Source organism: Drosophila montana, unplaced genomic scaffold (genome assembly GCF_035044405.1).
Source record: "Drosophila montana isolate Dmon_TW-CO22-7 unplaced genomic scaffold, ASM3504440v1 contig_3085_1, whole genome shotgun sequence".
In the NCBI taxonomy this organism is placed as follows: Eukaryota; Metazoa; Arthropoda; class Insecta; order Diptera; family Drosophilidae; genus Drosophila; species Drosophila montana.
The window spans coordinates 27,715-43,877 of record NW_026997959.1 but is presented as its reverse complement, the minus strand read 5'-3'; positions in this window follow the sequence as shown (position 1 = coordinate 43,877).

Below are 16,163 nucleotides of genomic sequence, written 5' to 3'. Positions count from 1 at the left end.
TCTGCTATGGAGTCTTTGTAGAAGTTAAGCAGGCCTTCGACCGCGTCTGGATGGATGGATTGCTCCAGAAAATCAAGATGAGTCTCCCCGCCCCCTTCTTTCTACTTTTGCACTCTTATATAATGGAGCGAAAGTTTGGAGTCAAAGTTAGGGCATCAATCTCTCCTGTTCGCAAGATGAAGGCGGGTATCGGTGCCTGATGGCCACATTTGCCGATGACGTGGCATGGAGATACTGTATACAGGTCTGGGGCATTGCGTCTCGGACAAATCGATGACAGATTCAGACACTCCAAAATTTGTCCTGCGCCGAATGACTGGAGCGTCAGAAATTCTACCTTGTACAAAGACCTCAAAATGGCGAGCATCGACAGCCAAGTCGGAGCATTCGCCAACCGGTACAACGAACGCTTGCAGCGACACCTCAACCGGGTAACAAGAGACCTCGTTGGGACGTGTGTAGTCAGGAGGCTCAAGAGAAGATCGTTCATGAAGCTCCCCCAACCACGACAGAGGAGACGACCCAGTGTCTCCCGACTACCAACGTGACGATGCAGCCTTATTCAAAAAAGCCGCTTTTGACCCCGTTGTCGACGATAAAGCCTGAGGACCCAAACCGACTTGGCGAAACATCCCCAAAGCCAACTGTGTTCTATTAAAAATTTAAGCTATTTTTGATCCAATACAATAAACATTTATTAAAAAAGAAAATTTCTGCACCATCTCTACTTGACGACCTGTTCAACCGTGTCTCCTCCTAGACAAAACTTTTATTCATCGAAGCACATTTTGCCTTCGGTATGCTCAAGCAGCATTCAAGCATGAGTATCCACTGCTGATCAATAAGCAATCGCTCAGGAATGACTCAAAACAACACATTCTCTCACACTGGGGTGGCAAGTGGTGCGGCCAGTGAAGTTGTGAAGCTTCTCTCACATTCGAACAGATTCTCACTCTGTTGGCACAAATCGAGACCGTTGTTAATTCTAGCCCACTGTATAAAACACCGGGCACCGACTTGACATACATGTCACCTGCTCACCTTCTGATTGGACGACCCTACCCTATGGTTCCAGAAGGGAATATAGAACAAGTCCCAGCAAACAGATTGGATCACTTGCAGCAATCTCAGGCCTTGTTGCAATGCTTTTGGAAACGATGGCATTTGGAGTATCTGACCACTTTACAACAGCGTCATATATGAAGGCACTGGGACATGATGGAATATGCCACACCACCCTGACGGCCCTGTCAATGCGCGCGCTTTTTTTATAACGTTAATACTATTAAGGACGCAACACTTCGGTGTCCAGTGGAAGTTAGCGAGCATCCATAAGTCGGGCAAGCCGGAACATTAAATTTTATTGAAATTAAATGGGCTTATAGTAGCTAACAAATTGGACCTAGCATAATTATGTTAAAGCTAACATAGTCAGAGAGGGAGAGCGTACTCATGCATATATATTTGCATTAAAGTATTAGTACTTCTCGTACCTAGCGCTCCCGGGCATTGCCCGTGGGATGCATGGTCAGAGCTTATGCCGTAAGTCGGCATAAGACGGTGGCCGTCAAGTGGCTTATCATATTACATTTGATCGAGTCACTGACTTTAATGTATATAAAGTTATTTGATGCTTGTTTATAACAATTTAAAATAATAATTTTTTTGTGTTTAGCTTGTGTGTGTTAATAGTTGTTATATTATTAAGTACTAGTATTTTTTTTACTTTGTTGCGTAAAGTTTTTAAATTCTTACTATTGTTTTTTTTTTTGAGACAACTGTTTGTTGTTATATTTTTTAATAACTTGTTTTTTGTTTTTATGGTTGATCAGACCAATCTCTAGATAAAATAACATGTAATTTTAAGTGTAAAACAGTTTTAATCTATCCTTATGTATTTTTTGTTTTTTATTTTTAGAATCTATTATGATAATATTATCATTATAGGGTCCTAGATACCTATCTTCTAGCTTGTGTACTTTGTCGAAAACAATTGTTGGTGTGTCTGTAATGGATAATGGGGTTTTAATGAGCTTGGTAATTTTAGCTTTTTGACAATTCTGACATTTGCGTACGTACACTGTTATATGACGTGTCATATTTTTCCAATAGTAATGTCTTTTAATTTTTGCTAATGTTTTTGAAATGCCTATATGACCTCCTTGCATGGGTTCATCATGAAATGTAGACAATATTGCTTCTTTTTCTTTATCTGAATATATTTGGGTCACCGGCCTGAGTAGTGCTACTCTTAAGTTCTTTCAATATATGTTGCCCATATTTTTGAAAGCATCTGTGAAGTGTTTTCAAAAATCGTTTCGCTGGCTGCCACTTTGAGTTGGCTAATCTTATTTATACCAGCTTCTGTTTTAAGCCTTTGGAAGACTTGACCTAGGTCGAGAATTCCACTTTTTTACCATGTTTTAGTAAACATTTGAAAGGAGTTAATGACTTGATATACGTTGGGCATAGAAGCATTTTCAAGATTTTGCCTTGGCAAATTTTCTTGTTTATTTTCATTATTATCTCCTGTGCAGGATTTATTTTGTCTACTTTGCTGTCTTGTAGTGACTTTAAGACTTAGCATGTCATTTATTTTAACTCATTGATGCTTATTCTTGATAACGCATCTGTTTTGAACTTGGGTTTACCATTGAGAAGAGGTAAGTTAATGGTCTGTGATCTGTTTTTTACTATGAAATGTTTGCAGTGTACGTATGGACGAAAATGTTTTATTGGCCATTGGATTGCTGCTAACTCTTGTTCTGTTGTTGATTTTACACTCTTGCCTTTTGTGAAGGTTTTTGAGACGTATACTACTGGTAGATGTGTACCATTGTGTTCCTGTGTAAGAACTGCTCCGCACGCTTGCTTACTTACGTCGGTAGTAATGCAAAATTTCTGGCTGGTTTCACGGGAATGTAGCAATAATGGCTTAATTAATTTCCTTTTTAGGTATTCAAAAGCTGACTGACATTCAGCTGTCCATTCGAATTTTACATTCTTTTTGCATACACGTATTATGTGACGAGAATAATCCGAGGCGTTTTTAATAAAACATCTGAAATAATTGCAAAATGATTGGGTATTTCTCAATGACATCGTATTTTTTGTCATCTGGTAAGATACCCTTGGCAGTGCATGAATTATGAGCATTTCTCTCGATGTAGCTTAAGGTTGTGCTTCCGACACACATCAAAAACATTTGTTAGGTTTTTAATCATGTGTTATTCGGAACAACCTATAACTATCAAGTCATTCATATATAGGAAAGCTTGAGCAGGTTCAAGACCTGAATATGCATTTGTCATCATTCTTTGGAATGAGTTTGGCGCTATTTTTGATCCGTATGGTAATCGCGTGAAACGATAGGAGCCATTGCTCGTTGAAAAAGACGTTATATTTCGAGAATCTTTATGAAGTTCAATCTGTAGGTACCCAGGCAGGTCGACACATGAAAAATATTTTGCTCGTCCTACTTGATCAAGAATATTTTCTATTCTTGTAAGTGGGAACTTAACCGCTAATAATTTTTTATTAATCTGACGATACTCTTCTACTAGTCGCCATCTTTCGTCAGTGGAACCTGGTAAAGGTTTGTTGGGAATCAGTACTAGTGGGCTGTTGTATTCTGATACAGACGGGTCTACGGTTTTTTCGCGTATTAATTTATATACCTGCGATTTAATTTCTTCTTTATGAGTATGTGGAATTCTATAATTTTTGATGTACCCAGGCTCCTCGTCTTTTAATCTCAACTTTTGTTTATAAAAGTTATTTGTAGAAATTGTTTCTGATTCTAGTCCGAAAATGTCGCTATATTCCGTGCAAAGTTTATTTAATAGTTTATCAAATTGTTGGAGAAAAATTTTATTTAATTTTGCTAATACTTGACTTCGTCTTTCGACATTAGGTGGGTGTAGAATATTATATTAACTGAGTGGCTCATAGGAAATATTTTCGAAGTCTACTATTTCATTAGTATTTTTGGTGTTTAATAGTCGGATGTAAGTGTTTGTTGAATCTATAATACACTCTCCAATAGATATACCATTTTTTTATTTCTTGATTGGGTATGAAAACTTGCGGTTCAATTGATTTTATTTTAATTTGTCTAAATTCTTCAGAACTGGCTGGTAGTAGAGTGGAATTGGTTCCGCATGTATGCGTAATTGATATATGGATATGCGTTTTAAAATTTCTGGGTCTGGCTCTTAACCAATTTTAAAAACAATTGTATTTCGTGTGGAAATCCAACCCGATAATCCCATCACATGGTATTGGAAATTTATCGTGCACGATATGAAAATTATGAGGTATAATGTAGTTGTCTGACCTAATTTCGACCTAGGCAAATCGAATAGAAGTTATTGTACCTTCGCCAATTCCTGTTAATTGTGTAAGTATTGGTCTATGTCGTTATAAGTATCTGAACATGATTTTAAAATTGAAATATCTGCTCCTGTATTCATTTAAAGAATAAGCGTGTTGCCTTTATTTTCGTTTTTAATGGTTTGTTGCGTGACAAACGAAGTTGGAGTTGCAATTTGAACACTGCAAGGCTTATGCCTGGCCCCTGGCCATGTTACACCGATGTTAATAGAGAATGGATTACATAGGTTAGAACTTAGATATATATTCCCTCAGAATCCTACCGCAGTCTTCCCTCCTACGGCCTTCTAACTCACGACAATAATGAGCTTAACAATTAAATAATGGCGGCAACAAGCCAAATACAATGTACCCGTACATTCAGAGGGCAGAAATACATACTTTCAGAATATACTTAATACCAAACAATCGATAACTTAATTCGTCCCGCAACATCCCCCACTCCGTGAAGGCCCTGCTTCACTCACATCCAATATGGCTAGTTTAGCCACGGGACGAGTCATCAGTCGCACTCGATTGTCGTCCGCCACGCGCACGCTGGCGCGTCGAGGCACTCTATCTGGTCCAGAGTAGAGCTCCTCCACTATGCCCCTTCGCCACTCCCTGCGTGGCACGGGTGGGTCGTATATAAACACCACATCACCACGGCGTATCGGCTCAACGCGCGCACACCATTTCATGCGTCGTACAAGTGTAGGCAGGTACTCCAAGAACCACCGCTTCCGAAAACGGTCTCGTGTCAGGCAGATTGGCTACTTCCTTAGTAGAGTAGATCGTTCGGTGTTAGGGGGGCTTCCTGATCCACAGTTACCGGCAAGTGGGTAAGCGGGCGCGAATTCACAACATTCTCGGCCTCAATCAGGAAACTCTCCAATACGTGTTGCTTTGGTGCCACATCCTTTACTGTGTGGCGTAGCACTCTCTTGACACACTGCACCATCCTTTCCCAGGCTCCCCCTTCAGCTGGGTTCGCTGGGCAGTTAAAGATCCATTCAATGCTTCTAGAAGATAGCTCACCCTGAATCTTCTCCAGCTTGAATACATCTATGAGCCTTTTGGCTTCTCTGTTGGCCACAACAAAGCTCTTTCCGTTATAGCTGCGCAGCCTCAGTACAGGCCCGCGACGGCAAAGAAAATTCCTGATTACGATTATGCAGGAATCAGTTGACAGGTAATGTGCCAATTCCAAATGTATGGCCCTTGTTTTCAGACACGTAAACAAGGCAACCCATCTATATTCCTTTCGACGTCCGATCGTCACAAGAAGTGGTCCAAAGTAGTCCAGACCCGAAAACTTAAATGGCCATCTATTGGCCTCCAGTCTGTCCTCTGGCAAAGGACCCATTATAGGTGGCGTTGGCTGCGCTCTGTGTAGCTTGCACACACTACATTCAGATATTACTGTACGCAACACTCGACGCAGCTTTGTTATCCAAAATCTATTCCTGATGTTTTGATGCTTCATTTTCACATGGTAATGATACACAATCAGTTCCGTCACCGTGCGTGCCGGTGTGACAAGATTATTGGCCTTCTCGCACTATGCGGTATACACAGTGCGGCATCGATCGTCAGGGAACGCTTCGCATTGCGCTCGCCGTATCAGCGCCGTTCTCAGCGTTCTCACATTCCGTAGCAGTGAGGCCGAATCTCTTAAGCTCAGTCCTCTGTCCACGGCACAAGCGCGTGAACCTTAGGACCCAAGCCGTCGTCCTCACCAGCCGACTGTGCTAGAAAATCTCTGAAATTAAATGAAAATGTTATTTGCTGCAACTAAGGCAAATTCACTCGGCATCTCTTCTTCATCATCGCAGGATGAGTGTTCCTGCGCGGTTCGGGCTGCGGCCAGCTGCATTCCGGCTGCCGCAAAAATGTTGGCCCGTCTAACCATCGTGACCGTTGGCTGAGGTCTACTTGGCAATGCGGCCTCGTTGCGTCGTCTGCTGAATTTTCAGCAGTAGGTACCCATCTCCATTGGGAAACCTTTGTGGACTCTAAAATTTCTCCCACTCGATTTCCGACGAACTGCTTATATGATGGTGGGTGCTGCCTATCCAACGCAGAACTGTTTTGGAGTCCAGTCCAGTGCACATACGAAGCATACTCGCACGTCGTTGTTGTCGTAGGTGACCCTTAAGTAAGCCACAGCTGCAAATGCTGACTGGCTAGCGTCGACAAAAACGTGCAGTTGTACTGCCCGCACGGGTATTGGGCCAAAGTAATAGCGCGAGCTTCGAAATCCTTGCACATTGTTCATATCCTGAAGCCATTTACTAAAGGCGCGGGCGATCTCATCTGGTAAGGGTTCATCCCATTGCACATTTCGTCGCCAGATCTCACTCATAAGTAACTTTCCAGTTATCATGAGACAGCTAAGAAATCCAAAAGGATCAAATATTGACATGATCAAGCTCAGAATACCTTCGTAGGTACTCGCTCCAAATTTAGCACACATCGGGGTACTTTGTGGTACTTCATGTTGAATTTGAAATCATCCGTGGCTGGCTGCCAACATATGCCCAGAATCTTTTCGCCAGCTTCGCCCCATCCGATGCTCCTAGCAGCCCCATGTTGGCCCAGGGCGTCAGCTACAGTTGGCGAACTGGAAGTAGAGTGGCACAATTCAAATCCAGCATTTGCATGTATTTCTCTTATTCTTGTTGATATGGCGATGGCGTCGCCTTCACTATTAAAGCTATCCACATAGTCGTCCACAAAGTGACATTCAAGAATTGCTTTAACCGCGCGAGGATCTGACTCCTCATACTGCTGGGCATTCGAGGTCTTAACATAGTGCGCTTCACTTGGCGAGCATGCTGCTCCAAACGTCATTACCCTCATCTCATAAACATCAGGCTCCCGACGATCATCGCCGTTTCGCCACAAGAATCGCTGGGCGCATCTATCCTGCGGTCAAATCAATACTTGATGGAACATCTCTCTGATGTCTCCACAAACGCCAACGGCACCTTCCCGGAAATGGAAGAGAACAACCGGCAGCGACTTGTAGTACTGCGACCCCTTGGATAATGCCGAATTCAATGAAATGTAACCGAACTTTGCTGCCGCGTCGAACACCAGTCTTATCTTACCGGGCTTATTTGGATTTTCAACTCCAAAGTGCGGAAGATACCAAAGTTTATCGCTGTTGGCTAAAGCGACCTCATGATGCTTCAATCGTTTAGCATATCGTCCATAATTTTCATATAGGCTCGTTTAAACTGATCGTTACGCTTCATCTTTCTCTCAAAATTGACCAATCTTTTATATGCCATATCGTAGCTTCGTGGCAACTCAACATTATCACGGTTCCATAATAAACCCCTCTGGTAACGTTCCCCTATATTCACTGTGGTGTCTTCGAGTATCTTCTGTGCTCGTGCATCGTCGCTGGCTGCGACTGGTGACGTAAGCTTCTCGATATCAAAATAGTCATTTACCATCTTTTGGATTGCATCCTCCTGCGACACTGCTAGGAGGCATGACTTTGTTGACGTTGCCGTCGGTTGACCTCTTACCGGCCCAAAAACCACCCATCCAAGATCGGTGGCTGCGGCATATGGTCCCTGTGGTGCAAACCTTCTCGTTTGCATTGGCAGTCCAAGATGCGCATGATCAAGTCCAATCAGAAGTTTTGGTACCGCCCGCGATACGGGTTCATTGAAAGTCGTGCACCATTGTCCAACATTTGGACGTCACGTCGATGCAGACATTGCATTGGTAAACTCAAGTTAGACACGGCGTACACATTTCGCAACACATAACGTTTGCGTTTGTCCGCTCCACTAATTTCCATGCTTACCACTGTGGTCAGCTCTCTGGTTGCTCTTTCACCAAACCACTGTATATTTAGTTGCCTGCGTTCCCCTTTGACATCAAAGTCGCGCAGTAGCTCGTCGTCCATCATAGTTACGGACGAGCTCTCGTCGAGGAGCGCATACGTATCGAAACGCTTATTGGCCCCATGCAATGTCACTGGCAATATGCGGATTAGTAGGCGTTCTCCATCCGAATCGACAAAACTTAAGTTCCTTTGTTGCGTCAATTGAGCATCCACTGGCTGCGGTGCCCTTGCGTGCGGATCCGCTGGCTGCGGCATCCGTCCAGTATTCATCACTCTATCACCTGATGGTTGCGGTGCATTGTGACTCATAGCATCATGATCATGTAAAAGGCGATGATGCCTCTTTCGGCATCCATTGACTTGACATTCATTGGCCCTTTTGTAGACTCTTGCCATGTGGACATCTCGTAGCCACGAGAAAAGAAAGCCGGTGCCTTTTTACAAACATCCACCTTTTAGCGGAGAGGCTAAGTTAAACTCGTTGCAGTCCCTGACTGCGTGTTGTCCATTACAGATTGGACACTGTTTGGTGCGACCTCGGTGTCGCCCTTCATTATTCTGGTCAATGCTGACATGCAGCATTCTACGCTTCTGCTCCTTACTATCGACGTCTACAATCGTACATAGCACATTGGCGGAGTCCGTTAACCACGCGCTAAAATGTACGACTGTCGGGAAAGGCCTAATCGTAGCTGCATGTCTGGCCCTCTCCACCCTCTTGCTTGGTGGTAGCTTTGTGACCAAATCCTACATCAGTGTAGGATTCGCTAAATGCTGTTCTCCGTTAGCTGATTGTAGAAAGGTGGCAAGGTTACTCACTCGTGTAGCAAATGTCACGATTTTCGCTATGCTGTGCTTTTGAATTGCCTGTTGCTCACATTCCTGGGATGTATGAGCAACGACTTCACAGTATCACGTGCTTCGCCTTTAAGTGCCTCCAACAGTCGCTGGTTATTCTCCAGATTCGTGCAGTTCTACGCCAAAGTTGATTTCGTACACGCGCAGAAGAATATAGGCCAATCCTCAGGTTGGCCTCCAAACTCGGGTAGCTCTGGTAATTTACGTAGCAGGCATACATCGTTCCTGGGGGTCGCCCATGCGAAGTTCTCAGTTGCCTGCGTTGGCTCCAAAATTATCGCTGATTGGTTCTGTTGTGCCGACGCGTAGCTGAGCGTTGGCTGCGCAATGCCTGAAGAACAATATGGCGTAGAGCGGTTTGATGTTATAGAACAGTTATCCATACGTTATCCTCGTTCTACCGTTTGCAACTGTGATCCCAAATTTCCAGTCAATGACGTAGGCAAAGCCTCACTCAAAGATGGCGTTCTGCTCAAAATAACAGTTCGAATCAAAATTGCAGTTTCACTCAAACCTACACTTGAATTTGGGAGTCCACTCATAATTGCAGTTTCACTCGAACTTCCACTCGACGACAGCGACTCTCTTTATCAAATCCATGAATTGAGTACTTGAGAGTTGCGTGCTTGGGCGCTCACTCCCGCGGCCACAGTGCCGGCAGGTTGTACACTTGTGCCCACATTCGCGGTGCTGGGGCTTTGTGGCGCGCTCACAGCGGGAACTTGCATTCGTTATACAGTGCTCACCATTCTACTTGTCCGCTTCGGCTGCACCTCACTCGCCGTGTTAGCTATCTCCTGGCCATCGTTCAGGCGTGGGCTTTTCCTTGGTGACCGTTGTGGTATCCTATGCAGCTCGGAGATGACTTCTACTATATTTATCGCTGTCTGCGTACCAATGGCAACTCTATGACTGGAGTGGAGGCCCTGCCTGTGCTGTGTAACCCCAAAGTTGCACCACGTCTTGCCTCCAGTGCAAGTCGCCCTTGCAGTTTGTTACGATATGAACTGCGAATAAAAGATCATCGCGTGCCAAACGAAGGTGGAGTTGCAATTTGAACACTGCAAGCCTTACGCCTGGCCTCTGGCCATGTTACACCGATGTTAATAGAGACAGCGTAATGCAAAACGTGCTAGTGCAAGTGTTTTATTCTGAACGGATTACATAGGTTAAAACTAACATATATATATTTCCTCAGAATCTTACCGCAGTCTTCCCTCCTACGGCCTTCTAACTCACGACAATAATGATCTTAACATTTAAGTAATGGCGGCAACAAGCCAAATACAAAGTGCCTGTACATTCAGAGCGCAGAAATACATACTTTCAGAATATACTTAATACTAAACAATCGATAACTCAATTTGTCCCGCAACATGGTTATAAATATACTTTTACTGAGATTGGGAATATGAATTTTGGTTCTTTTTAATTACTTTATCTTAAGGGTGTTTCTTGGTTTTCCGAGTTACTTTGTGTAACTCGAGCATTGTTGTTTCTAGTAGTGTTGTAGTTTTGCCTACCGCGCTGCCTCTGTAACTACCGCGGTTGCTGTTGTTGCCTTCATGATAGTTATTAGAAGATTATTTTTTAAAGACGATGTAAAGTGTTAGAAGTTTGGACTCTGTGTAAACTATATCTATACAAGGATCTCAGTGTGTTTGATTATGGTTGGTCGCAAAACTGAAGCGTTTTTATTTAGGCACTTATACAATTTTTCATAGTTTGACCTATGCAGCTTTATTTTCTCAACTATTTGGCACCATTCCATGTGGAATTCCCCCTACTTAAATATTTTTATTTAAGCAGAAGCTTAGACCTTGCCTAGGTTGTTAGCCCTACTCATGTAACGTTTCCTTAGTGATTTTTTGTGTAGAAGATAACTCTATAGAAGAATATTCACTTAGGCTATTATAATTACTATAATAAGCATTATGTTTGTTAACTGCAAATGGGGTTTGGTGTCTACAACTTCTATCACGTTTATTACATTGGCAGTGTTATAATCTGCGTTGGATTGTTTTCCACCCATTTTTATACAATGACCTGGCATTTTTCAATCGAACAATTAGAATTGATCGCAATAATTTTGATATTAAATAAAAATGTTGAGACATTTTATGAATTAAAGATTTTTATAACTTTACCTAACAGAGTTCTATTGTTCGTGTACTTTTTTCAATACTAATTGCTTTTCCTTTTTTTTTTTGTTTTATACAAAATTATTAAATTATACGTAAAGCAAAGTAAATTTTTACTAATTAATTATTTTTCATTTGTTTTTGCTGCTGGGTGAAATACCTAGCGCCAGAGACGTAGAAAATTTAGTTGTTATGTTTCATATAATCGGCTCACAATTTATATGTATGCAATTAAACGTCCGATCATATGTTTTTAGTTGAAGCCTAACAGTGGCTAGTATTTTTCAAGTTGAACTTTAAGGGTGCTTTAAATTGTGATAAAACTTATAATAAGGGCAAAGTGAGGCATTCGCATTTCTGCAGCCCTTTTGCGTTACTTCGCAGTATGGATAGTATTTTTCAAGTTGAACTTTAAGGGTGCTTTTAAATTGTGATAAAACTTATAAAAAGGGCAAAGTGAGGCATTCGCATTTCTGCAGCCCTTGTGCGTTACTTCGCACTTTTTTGGCGAAGTTTTTTTCTTAGCTCGTTGATACGCTCTTGGCAGCGTTGTCGGTCTTCTGCAACTGTATACGTCTTTAGTAGATCCATTTGAATTATAATTTTTTTTTTTTTATTTACATATTTTGTTTCCTGCCTAATATAGTGTAAGGTTAAGTGAGGTCATACTCTATTTTGATGCGCACAACGTAGTGGGCGTCATTACAATATTAAAAAATAAAAAAATTTTTTTTACGTTTTAATTTTAATTTACTTCAAAATTATATATTATTTTTGTTTATATTTAAATCTCTGCTTCTTCTTCGTCTTAGTTGGCTGCCTTTAGGCGGTCAGCGATGCCGGAGCAGGTCATCGCACAGGCCGGGGTGAAAAATGGTCCAGCGCATTTGTTCCATCGGCGTCTTAAATGTTTGCTGCTGCTGATGATTTTTCCCTCGCCGTTGTAGTTACTTTGCCACTTTTAGTTTATGTCTGACCACGTTGGACATATTAAGACAGGACTAGGCATAATTATGTTAAAGCTAACATAGTCAGAGAGGGAGAGCGTACTCATGCATATATATTTGCATAAAAGTATTAGTGCGCGTGCAGCTATGTACTTGACGTACATAGCGCTCCCGTTCATTGCCCGTGGGATGCATGGTCAGCGCTTATGCCGTAAGTCGGCATAAGACGGTGGCCGTCAAGTGGCAGATCATATTACATTTGATCGAGTCACTCACTTGCGCTTATGTTTTGATTTGTCAGCTTATATCCATTGTTGTCCATTTCACTATTTAAGATTGTAACAAAATGTTCCAATGCGCACTCTTATCTTCTGCACTCTTATCTAGTGGAGCGAAAGTTTGAAGTCAAATCTGTTCGCAAAATGAAGGCGGGTATCCCTCAAGGCAGCGTACTAGGCTTCTTTCACAACTTGTACACGGCAGACATCCCCACTTCGGATGACCTACACAAGTTTGCCACCCCAGGCAAACACCTGATGGCCACAAAGCCAGTGACGGGACCCAGGAATACATTCCCTTGCTTGAGAGCTGGGCACGCAGGAGAAACATCAAGATCAATGCTTCGAAGTGCCTGGCTCCAGCAGTCTGGATAGATGGAGCCCCCTTCATCCTGGCAGAAGTGCCAAGTACCTTGGACTTGTACTAGGTAAGAAGCTTAGCTTTCGGGCGCTCATCGACGTCTTTCTCAAGCAGCCCCGCCTTAAGATGGCCAACTGGCTACTAAGCCCCAACAGCCCATTGCCACTTCGTTGCAAACCGGCAGTTTACAACGTCGTGGTGGCGCGGTATACAGGTCGAAGACAGACAGCCGAGTCGGAGCGTTCGCCAACCGGTACAACGAACGCTTGCATGACACCTCAACCGGGTAGCAAGAGACCTCGTTGGGAGGTGTGTAGTCAGGAGGCTTAAGAGAAGATCGTTCAAGGACCTCCTCCAACCACGACAGAGGAGACGACCCAGAGTCTCCCGACTACCAATGTGACGATGCAGCCTTATTCAAAAAAGCCGCTGCTGACCTCGTTGTCGACGATAAAACCTGAGGACCCAACCAGGCTTGGCGAAACATCCACAAAGCCAACTGTGTTGTAATAACAATGTACGTTTTTTTTGATCCAATACTACAGGGTAACCAACAAGCCGAGCTTATGAGCATTGCCCGTGAAGGGTTTAAATTACACAGTACACAGGAAACGCGAAATAAAATAGCGTCCATTTCAGCAAATTTTCAGTCGCAGCTGATGGAATTTCTATGAATAATGATGATCATAATAATAATAATGAATAATATGAAACTATTTATTTTAAAATTTAAAAAAGAATACCATTGTGCCTTAAAATATTATTTTTTTTTCTCCATTCATATTATTGCTTTGACACCATCGCACCTTGTTAAGACCAATTTCCCAAATGCCAGTGCTGCTGTTATGAACATTAAAAATGTTATGCAGTATGTAGCACGTTAAAAATGCCGACGGTTTTTTTTTTGGTTATTTTCAAGTCCGTTTCCAATGTGACGAAATCTTTGCTTCAAATAGCCAAAAGCATTTTCAACCTTTCTGGCTTTTGATAAATTATAATTAAAATGTTCTCATTGCCCCAGCTAATGGCTGTGGGGTTGCTGACCTGGGTAGCCGCCTCCCAAATATTAATATCTTACCGGAAATACACTAGAGCAAATAATACTAAGGAATACCACCCTTTGTAATTTTAATGGTCAGTTGCTTTATTTCAATGCAGCATCTAAATAATCTCTATATATAAAACTGTTTGTCCTGACTGACTGACTGACTGGCTGACTGACTGACTGATTGGTGATCAACGCACAGCCCAAACCGTAAAAGCTAGAAAGATGCAATTTTCCCTGTAGCTACCTTATGTGATGTAGTTGCACGTTAAGACGGGTTTTCGGGAAATTCCACCCGCAAGTGTGGAAAAATCGCGAAAAACGTTTGTATGTAACTTTTTTGTTTACCATCCGATCGGCCTCAAACTTATTTTCAAAGATCTTTGTTCAAATTCATTTGAGGGGTGTTTCACACTTTTATGAAAATCCGTTCCTTCTTGGTGAAAATGGAGGTCAAAGATTTGGTGGGTGACGTTTCGCGCTCAAATTCGTTTCCAAAGATCTTTAAGAAAAATCATTTGATACGTGTTTCACACTTTTCGCAGAATTCAAACTTCTTCGGGGGGAATGCGATTTAAATATTTTTTGGGCGAAGTTTTAAGTTGTGTCCGATTTGCTTTAAACTTATTTTCAAAGCTCTACATAAGAACTTAATAAATACGTTTTTCAGCGATTTGAGAAATTCCACCCGCAACAGTGGTCAATTGGCGGAAAACGGTTGTATGAAAGTTTTTTGTTCAAAGATTTGGTGGGTGACGTTTCGCGCTCAAATTCATTTCCAAAGATCTATATGAAAATTCATTTGAGACGTGTAAGTTGTGTCCGATTTGCTTTAAACTTATTTTCAAAGCTCTACATAAGAATAAATTGAATACGGCCTTCCGCGATTTGGAAAATTCCACCCGTAACAGTGGTAAATTGGCGGAAAACGTTTGTATGAAAGTTGTTTGTTATAGCCTTTCTCCACTGGGCTTAAAAATGTCACATTTTCAAGCTTTACATATTGGTGTTCCACCGGTTTTCGGTAACATGTGAGTGGCAAAAGTACTGTTTCTTTAAATAAACAGCTGATCGAGTTGCTTTAATTTACATAAGCGCCGCACAGATTTCCTTCCAAAAGTAAAATAATACGGCCCCGAAGTAGGGGCTCCGTTTAATAGACCCTTTGCGGGATATGGCCAACTTTATATGTTAAAAACTGTGGGATTATTAAAATTTAAAATTATAATTTAAAATTACCGCTTGCCTTCGTTGCAATATCAGCTGGTTTATGTTTACATTTTTCACAACATCGATAGAAATCTCGATTAATCATCGCAAAATACACGAAATGTTCGGGGCGAATTTACACATTTTTAAAAAATGTGACATTTTTGAAAAATGTGTGAAATGTGTTTTCTTATGGGGAAACGTACAGGCCGCATTTTACACATTTTGCAAAAATGTGACATTTTCAGAAATGTGTTCAGTGGGCAGAGGCTATTAACCGTCCGATCAGTTTCAAAATCATATAAATGTTCTCAAAAAGCTTTGAAAATGAAATAAAATCCATAAGTTCAAAGTGGTTTGGTTTCCATTTCCATCTAGATGCCATGGTTAAGTAGACATTGCACACTATATACATAAATTTATATATATATGTATATATATATATATATACATATATATATAAATTTATGTTTATATATATAAATTATATATATAAATTTATATATATAAATTTATGTTTATAGTGTATATATATATATATACATATATATATAAATTTATGTTTATAGTGTGCAATGTCTACTTAACCATGGCATCTAGATGGAAATGGAAACCAAACCACTTTGAACTTATGGATTTTATTCTGCTGAAAATTCAGCCTTACAAAACTCATGCAGAATATTGCAGACCCTGTTGGGCGTTATGGCTATTTTTCTTTTCATGGACATGAAGCCGATTTGTACTCATTGAAAATGAAGACTTCTCTACACGAAAGCTTGTTAAATGTTTATCATTTTCGGGCACTTCCTTTACCCAGATTACTACAAACGGCTTCTATAATATATGAAACCATGACTTGTGTTATTAATTGGCTGGCTTGCAAAATTTAATTAGCACTTACAAGCATCCAAACACTTCGTGGCATGTACACATTGAGACTTAAAGTAAAAAATTCATCATCAACCAGTTTTTCCAATAAACATTTTTGCTCTTTAGCAATACCTGCACCGTCAACACAACATTCACAACTTTTTGAATGTCTGTCATTTATAACGATGTTAGATGTTCAATGTGGCCAATGGGAACAG